At 38.4% G+C, this 24,793-nt stretch overlaps 1 protein-coding gene and 1 long non-coding RNA gene across 8 annotated transcripts in view; one reads left to right on the top strand and one right to left on the bottom strand.

Annotated features, from left to right (window-relative positions):
* Positions 1 to 24,793, top strand: part of TRMT9B (tRNA methyltransferase 9B (putative)) — a 117,357-nt gene that overhangs the window by 14,934 nt on the left and 77,630 nt on the right. Inside the window, exon 1 of one of the 7 annotated variants that reach the window (XM_083836196.1) lies at positions 21,365 to 21,695. The exons of 5 other annotated variants lie outside the window; for them this stretch is intronic. The gene's annotated coding sequence lies outside the window, so the exon portion shown is untranslated. Of the gene's footprint in view, positions 1 to 21,364; positions 21,696 to 21,718; positions 22,668 to 24,793 lie in introns of those variants that run through there. One more of the 7 variants, XM_083836192.1, reaches the window with a different exon arrangement.
* On the bottom strand, positions 1,015 to 22,556 carry LOC310899610. The gene is made up of 2 exons (XR_014584425.1): positions 22,491 to 22,556; positions 1,015 to 21,318 (listed from the first exon to the last, which is right to left on the bottom strand). It is a non-coding gene; the product is annotated as an uncharacterized lncRNA (long non-coding RNA).

Raw genomic sequence — 24,793 nt, 5'->3', positions numbered from 1 at the left:
GTTGTATATTAAAGCATGTTATAAAAGCAAAATCTATGACAGTGGGAAGTTCATGTTACCGCTGCCTCCAAACATCAAGTATCTATCTCTGATCTGCTTTTTGCATGGTGTAGTAATTGCTGTGCACCAACTATGTGCATTACTCGCTGGCATGATGATCCATCTGTTTGGCAGGAAGGAAGAACTGTGAAGCTTCATTATTATTCTGTAGAAAGGCTTTTAAATGCGTAGAAGCAGCCTGGGAGTGCTCAGTTGAGGAATGGGCCCTCTTATATGACAAGCTGCACTTTGTACTTTGCTGTACAAATAAATTTCTTTTGATTTCTGATGTTTGGGAGTGGAAAATATTTTCTTGTTTGATAAATCAAACTTTTTGTTTCCAAAACAACCATTCAAATAATAGACTAAATATATTCGCTCACTAAAGGGATAGTTTCAAGAAAAGAAGATTAAAATTCTTGGAAAATCGGCAAGGCAGCTACAAGTGTCAGGTGATTGTATGGCCTTATGTAAGTGCAGTGTTTGGTGTCTAGCCAAATATTTCTAAAACTTATAGGGAACTTCTGTTCACATTCAGGCCAGCATAAATATTGAAAGCACTTCAAAAAATCAGAGAGCAGTGTTGGTCTCACTTTAGAGCTTCTTTTGGAAAAGAAAAAAGATCTGTATCAAAATAAATTTATTTACTGCAGGGAATTCTTATGTGGGATGATATGGTTAAAACAGGGGCTTGCGAGAAATGAGTTTTATTCCTGCCTTTCCTGTAGGCCTTTTATATCGTAAGGGACAAGCCGGTTTTGTGGCTCAGTTTGTCTTAACCATAACAAGTATATTGTGGTTATGTATGTTTGATATACAATACAGAATTGGAAGGGTGGTTAGTAGGTACATCTTGTATTTGCTGCACAGCTTGGAGATGTAGTGTATTAAAATAATTTTGTTTGCAAGTATCTCTGTTTTATGGAGAAAATCTCTTGGTGGAACTAACTGGGAAAAAGTCTCTGTAAATGTTTCTTTGTTTTTTTTTTTTTTTTTAATTTCTCCAGTGCCACTTTTTAAGTGAATTTATCTTAAATAGGACATTTATTTGTATGGTGTGGTAGATTTTTTTTTTAATGAGTAATAATCTCTCAAAGACTGTTTTTCTTCCAAGGTAGTATCTGAAATGAAAACTACATTCCATAATATTATTCTTGCTCATCCATTCTTTCTTACCTCCTGCATGTTGTTGTTTTTTTCCAGTTTATATCACATTTCTTTTTCATTTCAGGTTTGAAACTTTAAACTTGGTGAGATACATAACACTATTGAATTAATCTCTTTGACTCATGCAAATCTTCAGGTATTTAGAATTAGAAAAGCAAGATAATACGTTAGTAGAACATTGCTTGAAGTGCTGAAGAAACTTGGCTAAATGTGGTGAGTACTAATTAGGTGGAATTTTTCAGTCTGTCAGTCTTACAGATTATTCTGATCACATACTGAACATACACAAAATAAGAGACTGGATATAGTGAATTCAAGAATTGCTTTCAGAATGATCCTTGTTTCAAAAGAAATTCGTGAACTGATGTTCAAACAGAAGCATAAGATGTTTCCAGATGACAGTAGATTGAAAGATGTCACAGAGGTCTCAGGAAAGGAAGTCAGAGTAGGTGAGAATAGATTTGGAAATGTGTTAGCCTTAACTCAAAGTAAAAATTTGGACATCAGAGAAGTACTGGAATGCCTGCTAAGCTTCATTCACTGTCCTCACTAGGCTTTTAGCACTGTAGTTGCCCACTAGGCAGCATCAGGTGAATCACCATGAAAAACAAGCAAGACAGCTCTTCTTGAAGGAAAGAATACAGAATATGAACCCTTGCCGAGACAATCCAAAGCCATCTGTACATTTTTCTGATGAATGGTGTTATCATATTTTTTTTATGCCAAATGAGTAAGCTATTTTCACCACATGTCTACTCATGTCTACTCCAGCACATATTATATGGAAACTACTAAGCACAAATTTCAGGGTGATCTCTGCAATGTTAATTCATTCTGCCTGTTGGAAACCTATCCAGCAAGTTATGATTAGAGAGCTGATGCTGAAAGAAGTATAGGTCTTTGATGAAAGTCTGGGTCATCAAAACCCCACAGCTTTCCAGGAGCTTATAAAATGCAACTCTGTCCATCCCTGCCAAATTAGTAAGTATGTATTAGCAACCAGTATATCAATTACACGGAGATGTACAAGCTGAAAATGTATAAAAAAAAAAAAAAAAAAGAATGATGGCAAGTAGAAGAATGTTATGCAGGAGCATTTCAGAGAAGAATTTGAAGAGAATAAAGAGAAGAATTAAGATGTTGAGGTATATCCCTAGTGTTTTATGAAAACCTTACAGTACATCTAACCTGCTTTCAGTAAGGGAAATAACCTTATTTGTGTTGTGTTTAAATAATATGAATATGTATTCTATACTTGTAAGAAATCTTATATAATCTATAAAACATAAACATACTTTATCATAATAAAATAGTTATCATAGTTAAGCTATCCCTCAAAGAAGGCAAAGTAAATTAGCAAAGCTATTTTATCTAATTTAATATTAGCTTTGCTCATATGGGTAAAGCCTAGAGCTAGGTATTCTCAAAAAGCATTTGCTACCTCAGATGTAGCAGCTTGTAAGTTTTGGCTCACTGAGTGAGCTCCTTTGTGCAATGGCTTCCCATATAAAAAAGCCTATTCACAAATTTCCCTAAGGGCTGTAGAAAGCTAGAATGCATTATCCAGAAGTCCAAAGCCTCTGTGCAAAGGTACACTTTCTGGCCATTCTTGCTTATGCCTTGATAATGTGGTTTCAGTGGAATAATTTTAGTACTAGACCAATGGCTGTCAGAGAAGCTCTGTGGGAAGAGAATAATCACAGAAAAACTTCAGTTTTTCATGTCAAATAAATGAAAGCTGTTTATGGCAACAAAATATATATACAGTCACAGTTCACATTATAAGATGAGTACATGGTGGAAACAAAGTGAGATGTTTGGAAAGAGTCCTTCCTGATTTTTGTGCTGTTTAGCTGTTTCTTGCTGCTTTAGCACGTACTAAATGCTTTCAAAACCAGAAGATATCAAATGGCATTAGCATATTCCCTCTTCATAACACTGGTAAGAGCAACATTAAACAATTCTGCCTTTACAAAGTAATAAAAGTAAGATTTACCATGAAGAATACCTGTGTTTCAAAATGTATTTAAATTATATCACATATTACATAGAATGGTCCTGATAAAAAAGACCGATGAGTACCAGAGTTATTTCTGGCTTTAATAATTTTTGGATCATAAATCTCCCTATCTCAAAATATCTGAGGCACATTCCTTCAAATAAGAAATCTCCCTGTTCAACTCATACATTATTTGCTGTGAAGACTCCCATCGTACAGCTTTCAGCAATAGTGCAAAAGGACTTTCTGGAATTGTGTTGGTGTGACCTCAGTCTTTGAAGACATAGCTAGGACTTTGGTTATGCTTGTATCATATCAGTACATACTGGAAATTCTTGACTAAATTTTACACTTCATATTCATCTTGCATTTTGTATGTACCTTTCATCTCAAAATATAATTAGTAAATAATTTTTGAAGCACAGGAGGTTTTTTGCCCCCGTTCTTGGGTGGAAAACCTGCTCTATGGCCACAGTGTGACTTGTTAGGACAGGAAGAGCAATGTCTAATTGATATTCCAGTGCAATGCCTTGAGAGGCAAAAAATAAATCTTTACATGAGATTCAATTCTTCGCATTGCAATGGACATCTCTTCCAAAAACTCATTAAAACTTACGGAAATTGTTAGAGCAAGATTTTTTCATATGAAGAATGCTGCTTTCTGAAATAGTATTCTAATAGAAATATCACTCTGACGCTAATTGAGTAGAGGATCAGAGATTACCTCATGAATTACTTATGTCCCTTCCTGCCACACCTTTCTTCACATGCTTGGTCCTTTAGTTGGGTACACAGTCAACTAATGAAGTCTGGGAAAAATAAGTAAGAAAATAAGGAGATTACAAGTTGTAAAGTTAAAATGTATAAAAAGTTTGAACAATTTGAAATTTAATCACATTTACAACAAATAAAGCTAGCAGACTTTTATTATTTCAGACTCATAATGCAGTGATTTGTGTCTTGGGGTGGAGGAACTTTTTACAAATATTTCCTGATACTATCTGTCAAACTGTTGAATGATTTACTGAGTGGTTTCAGGGCTTGACTTTTGTACAGTTATTTAGTATTATTATGTCACTTTTTCAGCTGGAATTACCAAGAAAATTATTTCTCTTGGTATTTTTTTTGGAATCAGTAATCTTTTTATTTTTCTTTTCTTTTCTTTCTTTCTTTTTCTTTCTTTTTCTCTGTCTTTTTCTCTTTCTTTTTCTCTTTCTGTCTTTTTCTTTTCCTGATAACATTTGAATTCCATCCTGGTTATATAAATGCTTTATTTATTTATTTATTTAAGATCTTTAATCATTTTGACATCATCACAGTCTTTCACAGGAACAGCTATATTGTCAGTAGCAGTACTGTCTCAGTGTCATTCTTTGCCCTGTTAATGACAATGGCTCTGCCTTGCCAAAGGGGAACTACCTTTTTCTTTCAAATTGCCTAATTAAAAAATAATAATAAAATGAAATAAAATAAAATCAAAAAGTAAGATAAACTGGGAACAATTTGTTCAAATCCTGAAGTTTCTGTTTCCATTCCAAAGCTGAACAAATAATTGTGTGCTCTTTTCTTCCAGCTACATCAGGTGGTCTTGCAGAAATAGTACTTGTCCAACAAACCGTACCTTATTTACCTGTCAAGTGATTTGTGTTCACCAATGCTGTGGCATAACTAAAATATGGCTGAAAAAACGTGACTAAAAGAGCTAGTGGTTGCATAAGAGCTGGTTAGAATTCTCTGTTAAACTTGGAAGATGAGTGGGAGTTAGTATCTAGTAACTCTCTGCTATACAGTCATGGGGGACAGATGCCCCTTTTCAGGCCCAGCATCTCTACCAGTGCAAGGCACTGAGTTGGAGTTCAGCTTTTGAGTTTTAAATGTACCAGGATGAGGGTTGCAGTTTCCTTGAGAAACATCCCTTAGCCAAAGTCCAAAAACATATGAAAATAAATGTTTTTTCAGACTAAGAATTATTAATCTTATTTTTACTGAATTCTTCTTGTTATTTTCCTGCCTACAATTCTAAATGTTTTCTCTGCAAACATTTATGACCCTGCTAGTTGCTCAGACAGTTGAGTTCTGACAGCATATTTGATGTCCAAAAAGGTCAAAGGAAAAAGCATATTTCATTAGTATTCTGGTTTCACAAGTCATTTTCTGAAGTAATTTTGGTGAAAAAAATTTCAAACCAGAACCTTCTTGTGAGGCATCAAAAGCATCAATAAGAATTTATATTTGTAGTTTGTAACTTCTCCTGTCTACTGCTTTGTTGACTCAGAGTAGCTTTCAGAATTGGAGAACTGGATCTCAGCCATCATACTTACGTAAGAAAATAAAAAAAAAAAAAGCAATTTGTTGATTTTCATTCCTCTGACAGCCTAGATTATTCTAACGATAACCTTTGTAACCTTTTATTGAAAAGTGCTACACCGAAGAAAGTCTACTTGTTAATGAAGCTTAGTTTACTTGTACTGGAAATTTAAAAAGCAGCTGACTGCTTCTCAAGCCTGAATTGTGTTACAACACTGACAAAATTGATATACAGAAGTAAAAGAAAACAGAACAAATACATAAATAAGAAATCCTGAAACTCAGATTAATTAAATCGTGATACATGGTAACTTTGTTAATTCATCAGGAAAGAATGTTATTCTTTTTTAACTTCATGAGCACATGAGCCTGTTTCTCACATGCCTCTATAAATAAGTGTCTTTCCAGATGTTTTCTCTTTGTTGAAAATACTTTCGCTCCCCTCAGGGCATGCTACCCTACTAAATTAAACTGAATTTCCCTGCTTATTACAGAAAACACTTAGACTGCTGTGGGAGGCATACCGCATAGCAGGCATAACTTTTTAATATCAATTTTAAGAACTATTCACTTTTTATTTCAGTAGATCAGTGATGCTCTGTCTGATTAATCAAAAATGATCAGATAATTTAATTGGTAGTGATGTCTCTGTTAGTACCATAAGTTCCACTGACAGCTAAATGGTCTGGGTCTCTGAGGACAATTTCATTATTATTCTATTTAATTATTAATTATTTGCCCAGCTTATCCATACTTCCTATATCTGCAACTCCCATTTCTTTCATCTTGTGGTTCAGATTTACAATTCTTTGCTAATTTCAGATGTCATGTTGTCAACATTATCTCAGTCCATCTGTTAAAAACTGGACAATGTCTTCAACAGACAGAACAAATACAATCACAAAACTATTTCTGAAGAGGCTCTGTAAAGCTCTAAAGAGAGAACGGTGTATGAAATATAAGGAGTTACTGTGTAATTTAGAAAAAATCTAAATGACAATAAACTCTGATATACTTCCACATATAAAGCATATTTTAACCTGAGAGAATTCATTATTACTGTTTTTTATGGTGAAATACTGTGGTCACTTGGAAACTTAATAATTAGCAAAGAGTAATAACAGTTTTCATTTGGATGACCTGTTTGGTATGTGTGGAATTATTAGTAGTAAAATTTAGCTATGTTTAAGTTTAAATGTTCAAATCTGGGTCTGCTGACTACATTCATACCTGGAGAGTTAAATACTACAAACTTAAAATGTCTTTGCTATCCAGTTGGCCTGTACTGATGCTTGTGAAGTTAAGTAACTGTCACATCCTTTAAGTACAACTATCTTGCCTTGGCATAAGAAACATTCAACACATTTTGCATACACTATAAATTACTTTGGGCTCTTTCTAAAGAAATATGCTTTGGCAGAGTTTCCAAGATACACGCTTCCCTTATTAGTAGAACAGCTGAGGGAAATTAGGTACAAAACCACAAGATGTTATAAAGAGCTGTAAATACAGCTCTATATTTTATGATAGTGCCTGTGAAATCCTTTCTCAGGTGATACAGAGTGGACATGATGTAAGAACACATTAAAAAGCGGCAAAGGTCCTATAGAACCATAACAGGAGTCCTTTCCGGGCATTCCCTTGTGTAGCGGCCAAGGATGTAGCTGCCTTTTGCAAAGAACTGACCTAAAGTGCTGTGTTGTCATAGGGCATTCAGCTCCAGTATATGGTCTTAGTTTGAATCAGTCACCAACCGAGGGAAAGGAAGGGATGTTGGGCATATATTTAGTTGTGATAAATTATTAGTGTTCATGTGACACTGACATCCATCAGATACTTTGAAGGAATGCAATGCAGTGGTTCTGCTGTGAGGATATGTTTTGGTCAGCAAGTTTGCAGATGACACCAAGCTGAATGGTGCACAAGGAAGGGAAGCCATCCAAAGGGACCTGGCCAAGCTTGAGAAGTGGGCCCATGTGAACCTAATGAGGTTCAACAAGTCTAAGTGCAAGGTGCTGCACCTGGGTCGGGGCAACCCTGGACATGAGTATGATTCTATGTTAGATGAACCTGTGCTAATGCTGAGCGTGATTTGCACCATTTTAATCACGCCACTGAAGTATCCTGTAGGTAAGCCACATTACAACCTTACTGCTGTGGGCTGTGACTTGAACATTTTTCACATGTGAAAGAGTTTGCTTTCTGTTTCTATAGTAACTAACTGCTGACATTTTCACTAAGTGCTGTGCATAGGCTGAGGGTGTATGACTGTTATTATTATCTGCTTTATAAATTATGCCAGAAGGCAATGTAGTGTATAGTACCTAAATTAGCTTGAAATAAAACAGTTCATGATCTGGAGTGCTCCAGCTGTGGCAGCAGAGATGCTCAAGAGGTTTAATTCACCCCGTCAGAAATAAACTTTAGTATATGTAGAGAGATCATTGTGCGTTATAATTTAACTTTCTTGATCTGTTTACAGATAAACTAGAGTGGCTAAGTGGGCTATAATGCCCCCAGATCCCACCACTTCCCTGCATAGTAGACATGCCTTTTAGTTGGTGATCTAGTAACGGCAAGGAGAATTTGTATTCTCTTCAAAACTCGACTTCTAATTAAATTCTACCTTTGATGAACTGTTTCTGTTCAACTCATAAACATTCCTTTGCACATTACATATGTAGCACTAAATGTAATGACAGTTACATACAGTGAAGAATTACTCCATGACAGCATCTTATCTTACCTGTATTTGGAAGGCCAGAGGGCTTATGATTTAAATTCTGTGTCGCACAGAGTTTCTTAATAATGAATCTACAGAAATTGGTTTGGAAGAAAAGCTAAGTGTAAAAAGAAAATCAGAAAGTAAAATGATATTATATTTCCAAATATCATATTTAAAATCTTGCTGTCACTGTCTAGCTTGTGCCACTATGCCCCTTCCGTACCACCCAGCTGTGTGGGCTTAGGGGCTGTTGCAGCTGTTGATTTCCTTTTCATGATTTCTTTACTACCTCTTCCTTTGGGTCGGGACTAAAACATGAATGAACTCAGAGTAAAAAACGTGGGGGAATGACTGGTACTGTAATCAGTATTTCTCTGATGATATCTTTGCACCTTTTCAAGCGAAAGTAATTATGAAAAAAAATCTGTCTCTCCGTGTTTCTTGTCACCTTCTTGGTCACTATTTTACAACATGTGTTTTGCCATGATAACAGATTTCTTAACAGGCGATATTATGGATTGTGGCATAGCATGTTGTTGTAGAGCACTTTGTGCCTAAGTTAGGTTCCATACAGTTCCTTCTAGCATGTGCTGTGTATGTAGAGAAATGTCATGACCTAAACTATTCTGTTGCCTTGTAAGGAGGAAATAAGACTTCTTGTATTTTGCAATTCTGAAGTCAAAGTGGAATTCATGTTACATGACTTTTTAAATACAGTGGTTTTACAACTGTGGTTGACAGCTTGTTCTGATATTGGCGCTCCATAACACAAGTTAAATGGGTGTTTCAGAACCAGGGCAGTGTGTTCTATGTCACGCTGAAAGTGAAAAATGGAGCTCCAGACACTGGAAGTTCCCGCCAGACTGTACAGCTTGTATTAAATCATCCATCCCTTATCTTGATACTTTGCTGTAGTGGTGCTTTGCTCTGTTCTGCCCTGTGTAGGGACAGTTAACAAAGATTTGTCCTTGCAAGAGAAGGTAATTAGGCTAAACAGAATCATTCTGATTTATTACTGTAACATAAAGGCACTGTAGAATCTGCTAACAAAGCAGATGGGAGAAGAATCTACAGTTTCTCTAATCCGTTTATGTAATCTTCAGTTTTTCAGCTCTATTTTTATGTAAAAAGAGAGCACCTCATCGCCTGTGCATACAATGTGCATGCACGCAACTTTTCCTATGTGCATCATTTAGAATTTTTGAAGTGTCAGGATTCATTTACATCTCTAAATACATTAATTGTGAAATCCCTTCTGACTGTTTGAAATTGACCTACTCCTAAACACCCTCAATTAATGATGGTTGTTGGATAACTTTGTCATCATCATTGGTAAAACAGCAGATGACAAATGATCAGACAGGTATTGCAATATTCTGGCAGCAATTATTTGTTTAATTATTAAGTGAGAATCTAGGGTATGGGCTTGTAGTACATCAGCTGCTTAGCTGTAAAGCCTACTTGTACAGGTAAGCCTCGGTTAGTTTGTACCTCCTTACTGCCTGCAACTTCCTTAAATTCTGTTAAGTATAGGGTGAGAGTTGCATAACATATAACAGCTAGCCTTTTATAAAGTCATACTCTAGATTATGCAGAGATAACATTTTGGAGTTAAGATATCAAGCATTTGTCAAGCATTTTGTCTGTTTTTCAGTCTTGCCAAAACCCAGAGTATCAAAGTCACAGTTCTGGAAGGCTTGGAAAAGAAGCTGGATATGATTTTAAACCCTGCTGCCTTGCTGACAAGGCATAAGCATAAAGCAAATTGGCAAGATAACACATCTGCAAATTAGTGGGTTCTGGCTCCTCCCAAGTTTCAGCACCGTTCCTATCAGACCTGTAAAGCAAGCTGAAAGAATTACCTTCCTCTAGGCACTAGGCAGCAGTTTCCAAGTCGGATTGCTCCACAATGCCTGCAGAAACCTGGTGGGAACAGCAGATTGTATCTTGCCTGGGGATTGTAATCTGCTGCCTAAAAAGATGGTGGTGACAGTCTGTTCCCTATTAAAAATGCAGTAGTGCAGTATACAACTTATATAATTATCCACTGTGAGGACTGTAATACAGCTCTACAAAGTGTGTCCTTACTGATCTCTTTTTCATATAAGCAGGGACAATAGCTCTAGGGTTTATCTGAATACATCTGAAGAATAAACATTCTTTGGCTCATCAAGCTCACTTTTTCATTTACATTTGTACGTCAAATATGCAGGTTGAAAAGTGTCTGTTCTGGCAACTGATCTCCCTTGTACTAGGGATTGTACTGCCTTTCACTTGCAAAATCTATTCCTAGTCTTAATGGATATCAAGATATCCTTCATATTTGTTCCCTCTCATCAGGTATTTGTAAATCCATTGATGAGATCCCTCTGAGTCTTCTCCAGGCTGAACAGTCCCAGCTCTCCCAGCCTCTCCTCATACGAGAGATGCTCCAGTCCCCTAATCACCCTCGTTGCCCTGTGCTGGGCTCACTGCATTACACTGATGTCTGCCTTGTACTGGGGAGCCCAGAACTGGATACAGTACTGCAGGTGTGACCTCACTAGTGATGAGAGGAGGGGAAGGATTGCTTCTCTTGACCTGTGGACAATGCTCCTCATAATGCAGCCCAGTATGAAGCTGACCTTCTTTGCCACAAGAGTGCATTGCTGGTTGATGGTCAGCTTCTTGACCACTTGGACCCCAGGGGTCTTCTCTGCAGAACCACTTTCCACCTGGTTGGCCCCCAGTGTATACTGGTGTATGGGGTTATTCCTCTCCAGGTTCAGGGCTTTGCATTTCCCCTTGTTAAGGTCCCTCTGAAGGGCAGCACAACCACGAAGTGTATCAGCCACTCCTTCCAGTTTGATTTATCTGTGAGCTTGCTGGGCTGCACTCTATCACATCATCTAGGTCATTAATGAAGATGTTAAACAGAATTAGCCCCAGTATCAACCCGTGGGTTACACCACTAGTGACTTGCCTCCAATTGGACTTAGTACTGCTGATCACACCTCCACGCCTGGCCATTCCATCAATTTTCAGTCCATCTCACTGTGTAATTATGTAATCTTTACTTTGTCATCTCGTCTATGAGGATGTTACAGGGTGAGCTGTACTAAAGTCGAGGTAAACAGCATCAACTGCTCTCCCCTCATCCAGCAAGTTAGTCACCTCATTGTAGAAGTGTATCAGATTGGTTAAGCATCACTTCCCCTTCATAAATCCATGCTGATGTTACACATTCCTGGTTAATGCCTATTTATTTATTGTTTTGATGAAAAAATAATGAAATGCTGAAGATTGACACAAAACCAATGGCCTTCAAAAACTTTGTGTAGACTGCATAAAACTTTGTCCATCAAAATCATCTACTTTTCAGGATTGTGGATAGACCAACAAGAATGTGGGAGGCCATTTCTCTTTAGCAGGATATCTGCTTACCAGGAGTGGGTCTGGAGGACATGCTGGTGGTTATGTGTGGGCAGGTAAGATGTTGCCTACCAACCTAATCATGGGAGAGAGAGGAACTGAAAATCTGTCTGAGGATACCTCAAAGCAATGCCTGTTCTAATAGATAATTCTCATTTGCTTGTTAATCAAGGATGACAAAGTCATTACTGCTACTCTGTATTTTTTTCTGTCTTTCCCTCAAATGTCCATCTTCCTTCTCTTTTTAGGAGTGAGGAAGTCAGTACCTAGGTAGAAAGGCAACAGGGCAAAATGGGAATATGAGAATTTATAGATAATCCTGTTGCCTTTCATTGTCTTTATCTACTGAATGTACTCAGAGAAGTTGATTAGATGTGGCATATGTAAAATCAGAGGTCTAAGAGGAAAATTAAAGAACACTCTCAAAACCTTAGTGCTCTTGAGACCTAAGACTAGAAAAAAAAAAAAGACATTCATTATTAATACCGCACTATCAACAGTGTTGAACAGCCTGATTGCTGCACCTTTCAATTTTTGTTTATTTTTAGTCTTAAAATATTAATTATGATCAAAATTCAGTGTGATAGCCAAGATAGACAGAAAATCAATCTTCGCTTCTTGCCATGGCCTGAGAGAATGCTGGTAACAATTCCATTACACTGACTCTTCTGAGAACAAAGTCATCAAACTTCCTAATTCTTTCTTACTGTTCTTGGTTTAGCCTAGGCCACTGACAGTGTTTAAGTCCCTCCTTGCAGTTTATAGTTTGGCCAGTGAATTGGCCCATGTATTTTCAGAACTGGTTCTGAAAGTCCTTTATTGTTGTCATTATCTTTGTCCTGCCTTTTTTTTAAGTTGTTTAAGACTTGGCTCAATACTGCATTGACCCTCGTCCCCACCCCCCCCCCCCCAACTTTCTTTTTTCTTTTCTTTTTTTAAATTGTAAGCATTTTCCTGTTGTGTGAGGTTAATGTAAGTAATGCATATCATGTCTTCCACGAACAATTATTTCTTACTCTATTTCTTGCAAAGTGTCTACAGTTGGAGGTGGAGAGTTTATCAGCTGTGGTGAGGTTCTTTTTAGACAAATAAATAACTGAGAGCTGAAACCTCATCTGCTGTGAATATGGGTTTTCTCATGTCATGAGTTGCCTACGATTTTGAATGTGGGAGAGTGACTGGTAGTCTGAGGTCAGTCTCTGTGAAATTCAGTGCCTACCAGAAACTGCCTGAAACACGGAGTGTAATTTAACTGCTTTTTCTATTTGTGCTCAGTGCTGCTGTCTTTTAAGAGCGTTGGTGAGGAATATGCTACTGTCCAGCTAGACAATACCCAAAGTTTGTAGTGTGAAGGATCAGCACAAATTGTACTTTTTTTTTTCTTTTAATAAGTTTAATAAGTTCAGAACTAGCATAATATGCAGGCATTGCTTGCTGTTTCAGAAAGCCTAGCTAACTTTGCTTCAACACAGTCCTGAATGTTACAATTTACTGTTGTGACTACTACCATGCTTGCATACAAAATTTAATTTCCCTCTTAAGGAAACTTAGTATGTTTGGTTCACATGGGTAGTTTTTATTCTAGCAGTAGTGGACAGAGTCATTGCTTCATGATGATTGCACAAAAGGTGTTGCTTTAATTTTTCCTCTAGTGCCCACAAACGTAAGAGTAATTTTGGAAACCTCATCCTGGTTTAAAAGCAATCTCTGCTGATACTCACCTTGTACTAGTGCTTAGCATTTTGATTGTTCAACATCCTGCTAAAGCACCCACAGTATGTATGAATCTTTTAGGATATATTGTAGTCTTCCAACTGTAGAACATCCAGATTTCTAATCTCAGATTTGATGGATAGTTTCATTATCTGCTTTGGCTTGGTAGTGTTGGCACTTTTGTTTTTCTTTGGAAAGATTCTTCTCTCACAGCTCTATAATCGATTTTGATTTGTCATCTAAGTTATATTTTCCAAAGTGACATAGTTCTTACAGAACACCCTTCATGACTGAAGTAAAATGCAATGTAAATTTTGAGCTTCTGTTGGGTGCTTACACAAGCAGACTGCAATGTACCTGTTTTTTTACCTGTGTTTCTGGTATGGCAGGTCACTTGCTAAACAAAACCTTTAGCTGTAACTGTCTGTAATACTACGGGGATTATCTTGTTCTTCTATTTCTTTTGTTCGTTAAATGTTATAGCTTCCTTTCTGGATCCGTTTGTGCTTGTGCTCATTAAGGGAGGTGCTGTTTCTAGACATTCGATAATATTTTTCCTCTTGTATCTGAGCATCTTCAGAAGAAGGTGTTTCTTTATACAGTGACTTTGGAGAATCATGTTCCTATCTGTCTCTGGAGTACTAGATCATTTGGGAATTTTCTAATTGCTTATCCCTCAGCCCAATGTGCTGTCTTGTTTGTGTGAATACTTCTTTTCATCATCCCTTAATCACAGTGCAGGATTAGACTGTACAGGGCTGCTCAGGAACTATTTGCTGATTCACCTTTATTTTGCTTTGTGAGTAAGATTATGCCTTCTCAAAAATCACACTGCGGTGTGGCGTGACACTTACTTTTTTATTGAAAAGTAAGGCTTCTGGAATGGATTATGCCCTCTCATGCACATCCCATTAGATACACCAGGGTATTCCTTTGTTTCTTACTGTTGATCTAAACCAGGTGTAATCACTAGGATTTGCTTAACCAGCGTGATTGTCATTCAAGAAAGAGGTTAGCTAATGTGGCCATTTCTGTTGTTGCTGCCTTCAGCCAAAATGGCCACACTCTTTAAGGAACCAGGCTGATGCCTACTGCTGAGTCTGGCTTAACAGCATACCCCTGGTTACTGCTTGTTCTGTCCTTGACTCACTGTGGTGCTTTCCTTTCAGCATTCTGTGCTTTTAGCCTTGCTTTTCTTCTAGCACTGTTTAAATTGTTTGGCTGTTGGGGCTAAGTTGGAGCTCTGGTTTGCCTGTTTTTTTTCTCCGATTCCCTTTTGCCAGAAAGTTTCGTGGACCTCAGATCCTTATTTGATCTAATTTATAACACCAAATGAAGATGAGAGGCACAAGTCCCTGTAGTTAGAATGAATACAAGAGCATTTTTCCACCATTAATCAACTCTAATGTTCACTCTGAGCAGTGCACTATTAACAATTAATGTTTTTAATTTTTCATTTGGAAGCCTGATTGGTAAATTTCTTGGATTAAAATCACACATGATGAAAGAAAGAAAGGCAAAAGTAAGCCCAGTTACCATTCCTGCTCCCATCTGGGAGTTTTGGTCTCCCTCAAAGTGTGATTACCCAATTTATTCAGAATAACTCCAAAGGAACTAGGACTTTGCAAAGACAATATACAGATGGTGGAAAATGTATCTTTTTCACTGATATCACGACAAAGTTAGGAGGCTGTTTGCTCTCCTTTCTTGGAATCTGCCAATCTGCCATGGTCCCTGCTATTTTTATTATTATTTTTTGTCAAGGCAGCCCTGCCTTTGACACTGATAGAGTTAGGATTTTATCCCACATATTTCAGAAAAACATACTCTGCAAGTGCAGGTTGCCTTACTATTTGATTTTTTTCTTTGAAAACCTTTTCATTTAAATGAAAAAACAGATGCATAATTTGTTCAGCTGCTCAACCTTGTCATCAGGAACATGCTCCAGGGATAAGCAGGGCTTAGGAAAGGTCAAGGGGGAGCGTTTGTGCAAGAGCTACTTTTTAATATACTGGTGACGTTATCACAGCAAGATTCATTTCAGGCAGGAGCTAAGTGGGAGCTTGATACATCAGCTAATCTTTGACAGTAAGCTCCAATCTAAACTAAGTTGCTCAATCTTTTGAGGTTCAGTAATTTCTAGAACAGTATTTATTGCTTTTTGCAACGTTTGAGTAAATACACTAATAAAGATTTAGTAGAGGAAGTCCGGTATTCATAGTCTTTTTTTAAACCTCATGCAAATTGTAGTTGAACTACAATGTTAACTCTTAGTACCTTGACAGCTGCTTTATAAATATGCTTTCCTTGGCATAAGAACTTAAAATATAACATGTGTCAGTTATGCCTTGCATATTAACTGCTAACAAAGGATGTGACAGAATGGAACCTAGAGCATATCTGAATTAAATTTGGCATTGCTGCAGGAAGAAACCAGTTAATGTCCTTGCATAATGCTTATGTAATAGATTAAATTCTCTGCCTGATGATTCTGGTTGTCTCTGGTGGTATATAAAAAGCTTGCCACCTTGCTAGTACTCAATTAGCTCATTCACCACTAGTAAACTAGTTTTCCAGCTTATAGAAAGAAAGCACTTCCAATCTTCTAATTGGTTTATGCATATAATCTTTTCCACACCCTAACAAGTGCAAAAGTTGACTGGCTAACAGGATCAGAGAATAAAGTGAGGAGGGAAAACAACAACAACAACAAAAAACAACAAACAAACAAAAAAAAAACACAAGAAGAAACATCTAAAGTCAAGCTATATGAACAGCTCGTGTATTAATAGTACCATGTGTTATCCCTTCAGTTCTCTTTGTTCACTTGAGACGTCAGGTAAATCTTAATATAGATGAAAAGGGATCATAGTCACCTAATAAAAAAACCTGCTTGATCTTTTTGAGATGTACAGTTGCTTTCAAACTCTCAAACTAGTTTGGTGATGTATATTACATTAACATTCTATGTATGTTCTTTACAATGTTTTTAAGGGATGTAAATAGGCTTTAGTTATTACTTTTTATCAGTTTTTAATAGGAAGCTGAAAAATTTATAAAACGTAAATTAGAAATTTTGTTAAAGATGAAATTCTATCTTCAGAAAGCACATTTAGTGATACCATTGCAAAGTTCAGTTCAGGGTCAGTGAGCAATTATGCTCTGTAGCCTCTTTTATGTCATAGTTGATAGCCCTTTAGGATATTTATCTGTAAAACACACACACACAAAAACAAAACTCAAAAACCGCAAAATGATATTTTTCATAGACCTATTAAGCAGGGTTTCTTGAAACAGACATTCTTCAAGCCTTTAGCTGTGGTCATTGTCAGGACAGGGACAAAGGCAGTGCTGTGACTGTCTTAGTTGTGTGGGTCCTCTCAGGGTGCAAGCTGTGAATGTCAGAGGCAGAAGCAGTGTATCTGAGAAGAAATATCATCCTGAGATTGGATGTACAACGTTCCAGGCCTCAGCTGCTTCTCCAGCCTTACTTACTAGTTTTATGACAACAACAACAAAAATAGCAATGCCTCTTCTAGGGTTAACAAGGACTATGGTGATTCTCCGCTATAAATTTTGTTACGCAGCCCCTTCCCTGACTTCCCACCCATTAAGTGTCCTACCATTAATAAAGTTTGGCATCCTGAGTAACCTTGTGACTCGTCAATTTGGCATACTCTCTCAATTAATGAGTGTGTCAGACCAGGGCTGGCTGGCTTCTCCATGGTGGAAGGTGAGCCAGAAGCTGAGCATGGCCAGGTAGGTCCACAGTGATGAGGCAGGGCTGCGTGTCAGCGTCAGGACGTGACTCTACAGGGCTGATGGCCAGGCGCAGGCATGGCTATGATGCGGCAGGATCCATGGCTCATCTGGGAGACATATGCTTGTGACTCAGCTTAAAAGCATCTTTCATGGGAAAGGGCAGTCAGCCCTGGTGGAGGCCTCCCCACAGTGTGGTCTGGAGGGCCCTGTCCACCATTATGTGGTCATTTATATCCAATATTATGGAAAGGTTAAATATTCTCCTGCAGTGCAAAATGAATCATGAAGATTTCTTTAAGGTCACACACAACTCCATCTGATGCTTCTGCACAAAATATTGCAAACAGGATCGATCCTAAAACACATTCATCTTCCATAATGCTTGTCATAAGGAAGAGGTCAGATGGGATTTTACAAGCCTGTGTTCTGCCAAGCATTGTGAAGATCCCTCTAAACTGACAGAAAATTTGTCAGACTGCCAAATCCTCTTGTATTGTCATAGTTTCCTCTTGTACTGTCATACTTAATCTCTATTTATCATAGTTTAGCAGATATTCTGCTTTCATGAATATGTGGTGTAGTTTTTAATTTGAAAAAATGTTAAAATTGTACATTAAATTATATTTAAAGATTAATTGAAATCATTACTAGAAAAAGCAAAGTAAATTTCCAAGTTCATATGATGCAGACAATTCTGCGATGCTGTCATATGGTACAGTAAAGTATGACAAAAACTTTCTGTTTTTTAATTCTACATTATCATATCATTGTCATTTTCAGGCATTTGTTTGGATGGAAGTCAAAATAAAAAGACTGGACTTTCCTTCTTCTAGTGTCTATGCCCTGAAGAAAGGGATTGGCACCCCTGAAAATTTTTTTGACACTCCTGAGAAGGAAAGACTTAGAGAGTGCCATATTTATTGTTTGTGACAGACAGAGATTTGTTTGAAATTCTTTGTGGAATTGCAATGAGAAACTTCAAGGGAAGTCCAACATACTGCAGATAGAAACCAATAGAAAATTACGGTTTATTGGATCTTATGACAAGGTGGTTTTCTTCTTAAAAAGTACATATTTTAAAATTTAACTGCTTTCTTAATATTAACCAAGCTAAATAAAATATTTTCTTTGACTGAAGATTTCCTTGTAGCTGTAACAAGCTGCCATCAAACAGGCAAAGAAATCCATGAAATCTTTGCTTGATACTCAGTCTTTTAAATTGCCCCATGATAAAAAGGAGGCTTAGCAGTGAAACATTTCCTTCTGATCCTGTGCTTCCTCCATATCCTCCCCTCCTTGTTCTACCATACACAAATTCTAGAAAATGTGGTTCAAAACCACTGGATGGGGATGCAAAAGGGTCTATGGCACAGTCCCATGGAGATTTAAAAATCTAATCTCAAATTTCTGTAGGGCTAGCCATTATTAGATTTGTGGAGAGTAAGATAGGAAAGACCACAGTGAGGATTTTATCTATATGTCCTTCAGTATCGTGTAATTATACAGCTGTGTCCTTTTTTCCCACATTGCTGATAATTCCTTTAAGAAGATAATGCATCTGCCAGTACCAGCATGTACAGCGATTTGTGGATTAACATTTTTGTAGTCATGTTTTTTATCCATAGAAACACATGGATAAAAAAACATAGCTATAGAAACATATTCAAAAATACTTCTTAACCAATATAGTCTGCATTGTCCACACACAAAGCTGTAGCTCACCCAAATAGTTTTGTCGTTTTGATTCCTTTTGATTCCTGAATTTGAACTTCAACGATTTATTTCACATAGATTGTCACATTTCTCTGGCATTTGTGGAAGAATAGTAAAAAATGGTTACCGACACCTATGCCTTGCTCAAGAGCAGAATATTTGGACCAGCAGTGTCTGCTCCATTGCGCATACATTTCCATTTCTTTGTGTATCAGAAACTTAAGGATGAAAGATACCAACTTCCATCCAGATCGTTTTTACCACACCTAAACTTAAGAGGAACTCATTACTGTCTGTCATGAATTTTTGGTTCTTTCCCTCCTTCTCTTTCAGCTGCTAGTGTTAATTAGTTAACTGTCGTCTTAATGAGGTATTTGGAGACCTGTAAGGCCCTGTGCAGACTTGGTGTACTACAGCTAGAGAATCAGATCAAATGGATTACTTTTCCAAAGTAAATAGTTAAACCAATTTTCAGTTTAGCGCATATTTATGGCTTATCTTAGTTAACAGTAATTCTGTAGAGTTGACAGTGGATTAGTTTTCTACTATAACTATGGCAACAAGAATGGAGAAGATGAAAATTTCTTTTTAAGGTGTAATAGGCAAGAGTCTTTTTTTTTTTTTTTCCCCCTACTACTAATAACTCTTCAAAAGTCAGAACTATTAGCAATGTGTGATATCTGGAACATTTGGCAGTTTCATTACTATGAAATGTGTACTAGGGGAATCAGAAGATGATTAACAGGGGATGTTAAATGAGTTCGTGATTTGGAGAAATAGTCTACAAAACATTTGGTGAAACTGGTGTAGTGTAATCATAGAGGATGGCTCCTTGTTTTGTATGTGGTTGGAAAACAATGAAAACAATTAAATCAGTGCCAGCTTAAGCTTTTACAGCATGGAAGTAATTATGTTTTGATAGTAATTAGGAATGAAACATTCACAAATTCCATGTTATTTTAATAATAATTACAACAATGTGTATACAGTTCCCACCACATACAATTGAAAGGTCCATCTTCAAAAATAAAATTAGATTCCCACTGAATTGCTTCACTGAGGCTGATGAAACTTGAAGTGCTTTCCTTTATTTTTTCTCAAAATTAAAAGCTGTGTCATTTATCATGGTTCTGACCTCCTCTTTTAGCAACAGTTTTTCTCCTCTGAAATGTACATTCTGTATGAGCTGGGTCTCCTTCCCTGTGTGCTCTTCTGCCCCATGCACAGATACTCTGGAAGCTCTGGATCTGTTCTCCACCATGGCTGCAGGGGTCTTTTGGCCATCCAGTGATGCCTTGTTCACAGGTGACTCTGTTCAACTAACTGGCATGGAGGAGAAAGCCCAATGCCTAAAGTCAAGGGATCCCACTGTCTTGTAACAGCTATCTTTGAGGATTCCCTGTGCAGTCAGCCTTTGACATCTCATAGCATGAGTGTGACCTTTCCCAGAGCTCAGGGAAAAAGAGGACCCCTGAAGGTTTATCACTCATATCTGGTGCTATGGTGAAACTACTCCTTCTCACCAGGAAATTTTGCCAGAGAGATGATATTGCCACCAGGGCACCATTGCCACCAGGTCCCCAAAACTTCTGCTTTACTGCAGGAATTACAGAAGGGCTAACCAGTGATTAATCTGCTGAGCAGTATCAAGAGTCAAACAATATGGTTCTTTATCCTTATTCAGCGGAAGACGATCAGGGAAGTCCTGTGGGAAACTAACCTTCTGGAGAGAGCAAACTACCTCTTTTTGGCAGCTGAGCTTCTGTTCAGACTGTTTATGGTGTTGAAGGCTAGACAAGTCATCTGTGAGCACCCAACAGTGGGACAGAAGGACATTGTCATCTCCACAGTTTGGTGGAGCAGAGATGAGGGAGGCAAGGGGAGGCTTGCAGGCAGGCTTAGAGGCAGAAGCTAATTTAGCATCCCTGCAGAACTGGTAGTTGAGAAGAAGGTGGGGGATGCAGGTCTCTCACAGAAGATCCCACAGTCACAAGCAGAAGCAATTCTTGTGCCAAAAGTTTCTAGCCTCTTTGCAGTCTCTGGTTTTAGGATTCCTGGAATGAAAGTGTGCAATCTCAGCATGGGATCCTAGGGAACTGAACCTACTTGCTTCAGGATGTACAGTCAGGTGGAGGGCTGGGTCTCCAAACACAGTGTCCAAAGCCTAGCCAAAGCAGGTAGACCTCACTTCCTTTCTTCTCACAGTGTTCCTCCAAATAATGAGTGCAATAAAGCCCAGAACATGCTGCGCTCAACTTGTCTATGCTCTGTACTCCTGTCTTACCTCACTGCATTCACCTAGGTCTGCTGGGGATGGTTAGGTAGTCCTTTTTCAGTGTACCATGCAGGGGGATAGACTAAATAATTTTTTGAAGTCCATGCAAGGGCTACGTGTCTGTTGGCTTGCAGGCCTGGACCATAAAACAGCTGGGACTCTCATCTCTGACAGCCATTCTCTTTTGATGGCTGAATCCTTCCCTTGCTGCAAAATGGAACACATTTTTGTTAGCACTCTGACGTTTTCAAAATCAAAAGTCTGCACCTAACTAATTATTTTCCCTGTCTGTTAGCCTTGTAGCCAATGGTAAATCTGGAAAGGCTCACAGGTTATGCTTGTGGCTAAGCCACATTTCTGTTTTGAGGATTTTCCTTAAGATCTGGAGTAGCCTCTTTTGACTGGGAAGGCTTGAATAAGAATTAGGGGAATTATTCAAAATGGCGTTTGAGAAGAGGATCGATAGCTAAGACAGAGGGGGGATAACCATGCCATGTGTGAGGGAGGGAGCTTGGTCCTTGGGCTTTTTTGTTTTGCTGAACTTATCAGTAGGGTGCCTAGCAGTGACTACAGCATATGTTCAGGTAAGTAGCTTACAAATTAAGTTTTTGATATAATTGCTTGATTTTTAGTGTGTTGCAATTAATTTGTATTGCATATATAAGAAAATAGCTTTAATCACATTTGAAAATAAGTTAGTTTTAGATTCAGCAATTCAGATACTTATAGAAAGGCCAGGGCAGGTTTACAGTGCAAAGAAAATGTTCCTCTTAAACTTGCTAGTGATTAAAGGATTACAAATGCCTAGAAATGTATATAAATGACACACATTTCATGTCTGTTTCAGGCTTGTTCTAAATTAAAAGTGTATGTATATACATGTGTATGCATATAAGCGTTTCCTGGGTTTGAACAAGGAAATGCTTCATTTTGTGCTTTTTATGTACATATACTGAAACTATATATGCTATGTATGTATTTATGTATTTCACTAACACCATTAAATTTCAAATAATGGCTGCTGAATCTACTGAAGCAATAGAAATACTAGAAATTTGTTTGTTGCTCCAATTTCTCTGGAGCCTGCTGTCTCAGAAGGTCTCTCTCCATCTCTTATGGAGTAGTATTGAGTTGTGTATTTTGTTTGCAAGGTAAATAGCAACAGGATCGCTTCCATGCAATTAAAATACCTGTTGTGGAGGTGTGTCTGTTTTTTCTTGTGAGATGTTGCCTTGTAACTGAAAACATGCCTTTGGTGGTGTTACCCAGATTACTGGTGTTATGTGTTGGTTCCTGTTCATTGCGAGGTTAGTTTTCTTAGTGGAGGAAAAAAATATTGAAGCTTTCAGTTAATCAGCATGCACGATTACGCATCTTACGCGTTTCCTGCTGGAACCGCAGCAAGAGGATAGAATCATAGAGAAGGAGGGAACTTCATAACGAACCTTGGCACGTTTTAATTAAGCCAGCCACTCGGCAGCGGGAGTGATTGCTCACCGCCCCGAAGGTAGCCGGCCGGTTGCCGTGTAGGTGCTGCCGCCCGCTGGCGCTGTGAGGTGAGCGGCCATTTTCCCCGGGCCTCCTCACGCCGCCATGGGGCTGGGATCGGGGCCCAGGCGGCGCTGGGTGCCAGGGAGGCTGGGGATGTTTTCTGAAACTGTGCAGGAGCCAGGTGCAACTCGTCTGACAACAGCCGTGGGCTTGTCTGACAAGTGCTACGTTAACGATTATGGAGCTTTATTAAGTGTTTAGATCGATGCTTTCTCTTTTGTTGTTGTTGCAGTAGCAGCGTTTTTTGAGAGTGGTGTATATTTGGGCTGGTGATATTTCATTTGCAAAAGGCTTCTTATTCAAATCTGTCCACTTTAGCCATGTATAAATACAAAATGCCACTCCTCTGTATGAAAAGTCTATCAGTTAATGTATGCTTTGACGGTAGCAACGAGTCCACCCTATGGCACGACAATGCCAGGCAGATCTGAGATGGTTACCTCAGCATTTAGAGACCTTCTGCTGCCCTCCTATTTACCCAGCTGCCTCGGTCTCTCTCAACTCCAGAGCAAACAGATGAGCTTGAAAGCATGCGCTGAAGGTCAACGTGTTTTGAAACTGCAGTGAAAGTATTGCAAAATCCAGGCACATTGGTATGGAGCATTCTGCTGGAAGCTCCCATTGCTTGTAGACTAAGATTTGACTGGGCACTGGCCTCATTGCAGCACAGTGGCTCTTAGAAATGTTTTAGGCTTTAATTACTCTTTAGATTGTTTTATTAGGATGCAAGTGATTTAATACAAAGAAGCACATCTTTTTAATGCCAGCATGTATGCAAGCTTTGTGGCTTTTTACTGTTTATTATCAAACACATTTTAAATGTTTGTTTACTTTAAAAAGAAGTTATCTAGGCTAAGATACAGGCTATATACAAATACAAAGTATTAGATACTGTAATTATTAACAGCCAGGCTTTAATTAGCAGCCTTTAGCAATCTTCTAGTTATTGCTTTCAATGTTTCAGCTGTTGTGTCTTTATCAAATTTCACAGTCATATCCTCTACCTCAGATATGGGCTTCTGTTACAGGCATCCAGGACTCCCTCTTGTTATGTGAATTGTTATGGGAAGAGACAGATACGAAGATGAACGGTAGATTTTTCTGGAAACTAAGAAGGAATATTTCTATACAAGTAAAGCCTGGGAAATCTAATTCCCTGCAGGATGAGTCTGTTTTCTCTGAAGCTGTGATCTAATAAAGAGTAAAATGACAATAGAATACAATCCAGCATAGCTATCTGGGTGAGTGAATCCTTTTTTCTTGAAGGAGCTTGCTGTAAAAAGTAAGTTACTGTCCTTTATCTCCATTTCTGGAGGCTAACTAAAGCAGAGGTGAAGGCTAGCAGGTAAATTATTGAATTTTTCATTTAATGGAAATAACATTTTCAGTTTCTACTGAAATGAGCTTTTTGGCCTCATTTCAGTCTGTCAGGCAGAGTTTAAAATTTTCTCAGCATATGAGTAGGAGAGTCCAAGATGGAGCTGGGTGGGTGCTGACTTACTGCTCTCCACAATAAATGCTTCAGGTGCTGGGTGTAGTAATCCATTACATCTCGGTGCAAGAGATCAGAACTTTAGTACTCACACAGAGCGCCGCTGACACTGCTAGGACTTCTTGCACAGTTTTGGTGTGTCCTGACTCACGGGTGCAGAGTGGGGACAAGAGGGCTCTGCAGCCCCCAGCCCGAAGCACAGACATACAGGTGTGCACGCCTCAGCAGGCTGTTCTTCTTGGGCGGGGGGAAGGCGATCAGGAGCATCCTGTGTGTCGGGGGGGCCTTTCTGGGTATGGTGCTTTTGCAGATCGCACGGTGCAGGTAACAGATGCTGTGGTTGGAAGACAGAGGTTGAAACAACGCGTTTTGAATAAATGTAGTTGCTGCTGTTATTTAAAAAGCAGTGGAAGAAGCCGCTCACAAGGAGATAAGAGGCGGAAAACGAGCGAAAGAAATCCAAGCGCACAGACGCCAGCTGTGCCTAGTTCGCCGTGGGAAGCTGCGCTACTGCAATCCTGCCACGGCGTGGTGCTCAGGAAAGCTGCGAGCCGTGGGGTGGCTGCAGGGGGCTGCCGGGGACCGATAGCAGGCTGTGGACCGATTAAAAAAGCAAATGATTTGCTAGAAATAGAAGGA

Source organism: Anser anser, assembly GCF_964211835.1.
Source record: "Anser anser genome assembly, chromosome: 4".
Classification (NCBI taxonomy): Eukaryota; Metazoa; Chordata; class Aves; order Anseriformes; family Anatidae; genus Anser; species Anser anser.
The sequence above is the reverse complement of the archived record's forward strand: the minus strand, read 5'-3'. Positions and strand labels throughout refer to the sequence as shown.